The sequence below is a fragment of the Galleria mellonella genome, unplaced genomic scaffold (assembly GCF_026898425.1).
Source record: "Galleria mellonella isolate WM207_F2 unplaced genomic scaffold, CSIRO_AGI_GalMel_v1 utg173, whole genome shotgun sequence".
Lineage (NCBI taxonomy): Eukaryota > Metazoa > Arthropoda > Insecta > Lepidoptera > Pyralidae > Galleria > Galleria mellonella.
Window position 1 is genome coordinate 3,526,975 of NW_026442016.1, and position 8,370 is coordinate 3,535,344.

Sequence of the window (8,370 nt, forward strand, 5' to 3'; positions counted from 1 at the left end):
AAATAAATATATTGCTAGCAATTAGGATTAACGTTCCCATTAGTAACAATCTTTCTCCTCCCGAACGAGATAGTTAGCACAGCTAGTTTATAATAAGTATTAGTTGGCTCTAAAACAGTTCATGTAGAATAAATCGTTCGTTCCACTCTAGGGCGGTAATGAGAATAATAAATCAAAGTCGCTACAAAGGTACTTTCCTACAACTCTGTTTATCTCTGCATAATATGGAGCTGACACAAACAACAATGCATCGATCATTATCAACAAACAAAGCTTAATTAATGCTTGCTACTTTGCTCGATAAAGTTTGAACAAGTTATTATACTTAGAAACACGGCCGCGAACGCTACACTAAATTATGTACAATAGCTGTCTTCATTGTTTTTAGATGCCAAGGAACCGCTATATAATTAATTATTATTATAAATTAATAATTATTATAAACGTACCCTCTATTCGCTTTGGGGCTGTCAGAAAGCATATGCTATTTACCTTGATTTAACATCAATTTTTTCATTTATGAGTGATAATGGAAACTCCGCTTGCGCTGCTGTTCGGTGGGATATCAGTGAGGAGTGGTAGGTGACGATGAAGTCAAGTTAGTTGGCCCACTGTGACGAATGACGAAGAAATTAATTACAATGGTTTCTGGAAGGGACCGCGTGGAGGTCGACCTATCACGATCTATATGTATAAAATGAAATCGAATTCATTTCTTTGTCGTCTGTAATATAAATGAAAAAGGGGATATTGCGTTAGTTTGGCCATTTGGAGAAAACGGATGACAGAAGAATTACGAAAGAGATTTATCGAGCATGAATGAATAGAGACGTCATTAGGGTCTGTACTGAATGGATGTATTTCGAATAAATGGGTAATGTGCTGAAGAAGTACCCGCAACCGGCGACCGTCTATGATGGATTAATAAAGTGGAGGAAGCAAAAGAGGGCTGTTTATATTGGAGTATTGGCGTTATGTTGCTTCTATCTACGCCAAAAGGAGACAGGTGTAATAGATATGTAATATGTACCTTTGTATTTAAATTAAAAAAAACCTGTTTGTCTATGGAACTCACTTAAGTACCTTGGATATAATAATATAAAATTACATTTACATTTATTATTTAAAGTCATAGGGCCTATCGAAGGGAGGACTATAATTGATAATTCTATTGTAAAATTTATTGGTTACTATATGACGTTACATTTAAAAATCAATCACATATACAAATAGATTGTATTAAAATTTTAGTGACGGAAATAGATTGTATATTATGTGAAGAATAAGTCAGGTGGTACAGAACCAGTGGAGCAAGCAAGAGACGTATACAAGAAGAAAAGGCGATGAAATACTCCTAAGTTCACAGTTTGTATATCTACACCGTGAACTTAAGGGTAAATTCTTATTTTTTAGTAGTAGAGTTGTAGCTCATCTCATTTAGGTATAAAAAGGCACTTTTATAGTTTAAGTGCTTGTTCATTGGTTGATGATTAATTTTAAAAATTGACGAATACCTACTTTTGTATATATATATGTATGAAAGCACAAATTATTTTACTCTTATATATATATATGTATATAAGTGTCTATAAGTATCTATGCTCTTGTTAAAATTTATTTATAAGGTTATTCTTAGAAATAAATTTACCAAATTCCAGAAATCATCTTAATATCAAGCTAAATGGGCAGTGAAAAACAATTTGATGAATAAAACACAAGGTAGAACGGCAATTTGCCTACAGATACCACAATTTGAAAGGTACCACAGTCGTATATCACATAAAGTCTCATGTTAAAATGGAATAAGCCAACGAATTTGTGATTTATAAGCCGGAAAAATAGCTGTGATTCATGGCGAACCTTTCCTTTCAATAAGAGGGGGTAGGTGGGATTATACGGATAGGTAGCTGTTAGTACCTACAGTACAACAGCATCTAGATTTTGTATTTGTGCCATTGCACTTTTATGTGGATTACTATTTTTACCGAGCGAGGTACGAACACACAAAATTTGTTTTAGTTTTTAAAAAGATTTTTCCTCAAATAGTAAACCACAGGTGGTTACCTAAAAATACATTTATGTTGGTTTTAAACTAAGTAGCTATGCGTATGTTTATATTTTTTACCGAATCCAATATTATATTCGGCGAAATTCCGTCATTTACTTTGACCACTGTAGGTATATTAGGTACTTAAATAGTATTTTTTATTTCCCGCGTAATTTTAATATGTTAAATATAATTTATATATTTGTGGTTTAGTAATATTTTTATACATTTTAATAAACATGGGGTTTCCTTATAATTTTCCTATATTGGTTGATAATTGATGTTATTTACGTCATCAGTAGACGACAGTATTAGCTATTTTATGACTATTCATATAACTAACGCCAGTTTCCTGACTAATGTATGTACGTACGTTAGTGGGTTTGCCTGTTACTGGTAGCACTATGTTTAAGGTTCTGATCATATAAACAAGATTAATTTTAATTAATAATGCTTTCTTTTTTGGTTTAAAGATTATAACTTATTCTTAGATCAATCAATTATATATCTAAGATTCGATATTCGTATCAATAGATTTACATCATCTGACCTTCACCGTGACGTCGGTTTAAAATATTTCAATGTCAGATAATTGTTAAGTGCAAAATGTTTTGTCATATTTAAAACGAGATTTCTTAATTGTGTACTTGTAGATTTGATAACCTTTAGGCCTCTGAAGGTCAATATCTGTTTTTATTTGTTTAATTAATAATTTATTTTATTATAACATGCAACTAAGTAAATCATCAACATCATCATCATATCAGCCGTTATTTATTCACTGCTGAACATAGGCCTCTCTTCTAGACTACTGTAAGGAACGGTCCTGAGCTATTTGCATCCACTAAGTCCCTGCAATGCTTTTGAAGTTGTCACTCTATCTAGGTGAGGTTATCTTACACTGCGTAAGTAAGTACATATATAGACTAGAAATATATTGAAAGAGTCAAAACCTTATAATTAGACTTAGTGCGTAGAAATTGCAAGAGAGCTGAAAAGAAAAAAATGAACTAATTTTTCTAGTTTATAAATAAACAAAAATAGACAATAAGAATAAATGAAATGAATTACTTTATTACTTTCATAATGGTTAAAAACTATTTTTTTTAAATCACACATAGTCGTATAATATTTATGTTTATGTTTTATTTAAATTGTTATATATCTAAACAACACGTAATCTCAACAATTTAAGTTTAAGTAAATTATACTTCGAAACAGAAAAATCTGTTTATTTTGTTTATAACTCCCACTAATTGATTACTATTTTTACATATCGTGTACTTCAGGTAATATTTTCATGTATTTCACTGCTACTATGTTTTTTCTTTTATATTAATAATACATTAATTATCCAAGATTAACTAAGTAGATACTCACTGATACAAATCAACAAGCAGAAATTCGTTGTAGTTGTATTGTTTTAATACAAAGTTATTATTAAGTTTTCGTAAATTTCCAGATTCTCGAACATATGTTTAGGATTGTTTCTGTACCTAATACCTACCACCTAATACGTAATTAAGTGTTAGACGGTAAGTTTAGGGTCTGTAATTGATGTATCTGTTTCATTATTGTGCTATGTCAGAGTTACTCTTATTATCAGAATTTATTCTTACAAAAGAATTAATATACTCGTATCTTACATTTTTAATATCAAATTAATCTATGTACCAAGAGGGTTTGGAAAAAGTAGGCGTAATTTTTGATTGATGAATTTGATTGACTCGAGCAGCCATTCGTGGAAATGTTATATTCTAAAATACCAGTTTAATCTTCAAATTTTATAATAAAGATCAAATTACATTAATATTCAAGTTAAATTTTTACAAGTATGTGTATATAGCAGATAAAATCACCATATTAAAAAGTATTATTCATAAGTGTTTTTTTTTTTTAAATTAGCGAATAAAAATCTTAGTACCACTTATTCGTACGTATAGACATAAATATTGCAGTGGTATTACTGCAGTATTAATATCTATACTCCATACTTACAATTATGATGGTTCATAGCATAAATGCTTTTGTTCTTACAGTCTTCAGTTTTCCTTTTACAATATAATATGGGACATTTCAACAAACATGTCTATAAACACTTAAGAGGCCGGCAAGGCAAAAGCAATTCTCCAAAAACAACTTATCAGAGAGTGACTTTGTACAAAAATCGTTTGCTTAGGCACCTCTGTCCCATTCGTGTTTCTACTGCGAAGCACTCATGTTTGCATGGCTATGTTTCGGTTTGAAGGGTAGGATATGGCAGTAAATTTACAGGGTATAGAAGAATAACACATGAGTCCTCAGGAATGCGAACACTTGGGGGGTATCGTGGGCGATAGAATATACTCAGTTATGTCCATGGTACTGCTTACGTCTATAGGTAACGGTTACACTTTCCATCAAATGGGCCGTCAGCTTGTTTGCCTTTCTTAGTTGCATAAAAAAAAACTCCTATCATGATGCCAGTATTAATGGGTGATGGTAGTCGTTTTCCATCAATTGGATTATCAGCTCGTTTACTTTCCTAATAATAATAAAAAAAAAGTTAACGCAATTTTTCTTATCATCTTATAATAATTTTGTATATCAAGTAATGAGTATAAAAATACTAAATTCTATTCAATAAATCGCAATCTGAAAATTATTAATTAATTATTAATTATTTATTAAATTTCTTTAGTATTTATCAATTCAATAAATCAACCACTTGTCTCATCGAAGGTAGTGCAGGCAATTCGCCGCTCGAGTCCGTAACTAGTAATAAACCGGTAAGACGTAAAAGTAGTTATGATAGTTATAAAATATAAGGCGAAAAGCGAGGGCGTCTGTGATAAGCAAAAGCTACTGGCTCTGTAATGGGACAGTTAACCCTTGCATTACAGAGAATCTTCATCTAGTAGTTGCTATAGTTATTACTAGCTTTTACGCGAGTCTTCGTCCGCATGACTGGGATATGTTGATTCATTGGGATAAATACGAGTGGTAAATCACCTATGTCCTTCTTATTTTTTTTTTATTTTTTTTTCTTTTCCATATAGTACAAGTATATCAAATTTCATAGTTATTGATGAAGTCGTTAAAGTATCAAGAGGTAACAAACAAACAAACTCACTTTTACATTTATAGTATTAGTAAGAATTAGTTGCAATTGAGTTTTATATGCCTTACCAATTACCATTGTATTACTTATAATACTTTTAGAATTAAAAGTAAAGGAAAAACATTGTAGATTACATATTCAATATTATGTATTGTATGTAACCCTGTGTAAGTATTATTTTTAATGTGTAACTATTTATTACTCCAAATAAATAAGAAGTTATTTATATAGTGAAACTGAACATTTTTTCTTAGAAAATATTAGTCGAAAATTGACAATAAATATAACCAGAACGGGTAGCTTATATTTTTTGGCATTTTTGTACTCATATGTACATTTATATGAAGTTGATTGCTTGGGTAGCTCTGTCTCATTCGTGTTTCAACCGTAAAGCAGTTTTGTTTGCATGGCTGTGTTTCGGTTTGAAGGGTGGGATTTGGCGTGAATTTACTGGGTACGGAGGAATAACACCTGAGTCCTCAGGAATGGTAACGCATAGGGGGTATCATGGACGAAACAGTATACTCTGTTATGTCCATGGTACTGTCCAACGGTAATGTCTTTAAATCGGTGGACCGTCATATTGGCGACGGTTCTAAGTTGTATAAAAAAAAATCAAGTGGCCCGTCAAGTCTAATTTGAAATAAGTTGTTTGCAATTCATTACAATTTGACTTGTAGTTTCATATAGAGTAAAAATACTTTTTTGTTTATCTGATCAAACAATGTAGGTCAGCTTGTTTTCATTTATTTATATTTTAATTTCATTAGAAATCTGAAATTGTAAATAGTATCAAGGGTGTGAAGTTTTAATACGTAATCTACATACAAGAATATATTTCAAAATAGTTTTAGAATATAATTATTAACTTAAATTTAACAGTAAACCACCGTCATGGCGCGTGGTTTTGTAACAACAATAGATATTGTAGTAAGTACCAAACGTGTTCCATGTATTGCTTCTCTAGTTAGTCGAATTATTAACTTATACAAGTTCTTGCCTATTATTACCTCATTATCGCCTTTAAATGGAGCTGTTAAGCGACTGTTGCTGACTCAATTCGGCTTATGTGAAGTTTAATGGTTGATCCTCTAGTAAGATAAGTACTTATGTGAATACTTCCTTGGAAGTTGCCGAGTATTATTGTCTTAACGGTATTATCGAAGTTAGAAATATACGTTCTTAGTGTTATAGTAAGATTAGGTTATTCGATTTGTATAAATATTATTATTTGTATAAATATAATTACGAGTATAATTGCTTCTGTTTATTTATTATTTTTATATAAATAAGTATATTCGATATGACTATCCTTGTGTCATTTAATTATAAATGTAATAACTTTAACTTTTTTAAAGATTTTTACAATTCATTAAGCGTTCGGAAAAGAGAAAAATAAAATCACGAGATCTCATTAAATGGTTCCTCGTTAAAGAGATATTTTAAAGGTGAAGTCGTGTGTGCTGTTGATAATGGCATAGGTACGTAAACTGTGTCATAAAATCGACCAACCCATTCAGGACGTTTTATCCCTCACAGTGATTGGGGTAATTCCATAACCTGCCGTATCTTTCGGGGACGTGAGAGAATTCTTAAAAGAATTTAATTTTAAACCCTTGTTAATATTAAATGTATAAAATTGAATTATTTTTTTGTTAATTCTTGCCACCTCTTGCCAGCTCAGCCAATTGTCATAGAAAAGGACATTGGGTAATTTTTTCGCCATTATGTCCTTGAAGTCTTGAATGTGATGGCAGGTTATAGTTTATATCTATAGTTTATATATTATAGTTTATAAACTATACACACACACATATGTATATATGTGTGTGTATAGTTTTATCTCGCTTTTGACCTTCATTAAGTAATGCACTTAAAGACAGAAAAATGTGATATAGGAATTACCAAGTTTATGCTTATTTTATGACACATAACAGATATTAGATATGAGAACTATTATATTTATAAATAAAGACAATTATATGAATCGAACACATGATATGAGACAGGTAGGTATCTGAGAAATACGCCATCATTGAATTAATGCGGTAATAGTGGCATTGCACTTTTGTAGTAATAATATAATTACATATTTGCACAAGAGCAAAATTTTTGAGTTCTAGAAGATATAAAACGAAGATTATATATAAGTATCTGACTAGACCTTTATGGAAGACTGGAAGAATTCTTAGATTCAGAAGTCTAAGAATTTTAATTTTGTTATATAAAATTAAGTTTTTAATAAATTAATAAAATATAACAGCATTGATGTATTGTAGAACAACCCATCACTAGAGTCGTAACCATATAATTTATTCTTATGGCAGAGCAATGATCTGTGTTGCAGGGAGCTAGTGGATGAAGATTCTATCAATTAGACATTCCCCAGCTATTAATATTTTGAAGTTATTAGCTAGTAAGAGTCTCTCAGTGCCCACTCACCTCCTCCGAGGTAGGTGGGTTTCCATGAGGAATTCTCTTCAAGCAAAAAATAAAAAAAATGTTTATTCGACCAATATTTCTTACAAAAAGCTGTGAACAATTAGCAAAAATAAACCAGACTGAAAAGAAAATACACCTATCACGATTTTGCAATAAAATACATCTTGGAATTGCAAAGGGGATTTGTTCAGAATAAGCGTAAAGTGCCGAAGTCGGTTTCGCTGGGTCAGCTATTCTAAACTTGGCGTTCTCTATTCAGTCGAGATGGTTGTTCTGCAAATTGAAATTCAGTACCTACAAATAGATTGCACTGACTCCGTTTTATAACCTACTTTATTCATGAATTTACAAACGCGAAGACGTTTTATTTTGAATAATTCAAATAAAAAAAGAATTAGTCTTAATTAAGCGGGGTTTGTACTATTGAAACTAGATAACTAATAGATATATGTACACATATACATGTAATACATTTAATATCAAACCAGCGATCATGGTAGCTGGATTAGTGTGTTAAATCAATACATTATCAAGTTACAATGTACAATGTGAAGTAGCCACTATGTATTTATTTGCTTATATTTAAGTCACATGAGGTATCTTTTTTCCACTAAGATTGGTAAATGACTCTCCATTTCCAATACAAGAGAAGTAAACTGTAGAAGGAGAATCGACTAAATACCCATCAACAAAGAGATTCTTTACTTTGTTGTCAAGCTGAAGAAGTTATATGAATATTCAAGCAAGATAGCAAGCAAATAAATTATCTTAATATAGCTGT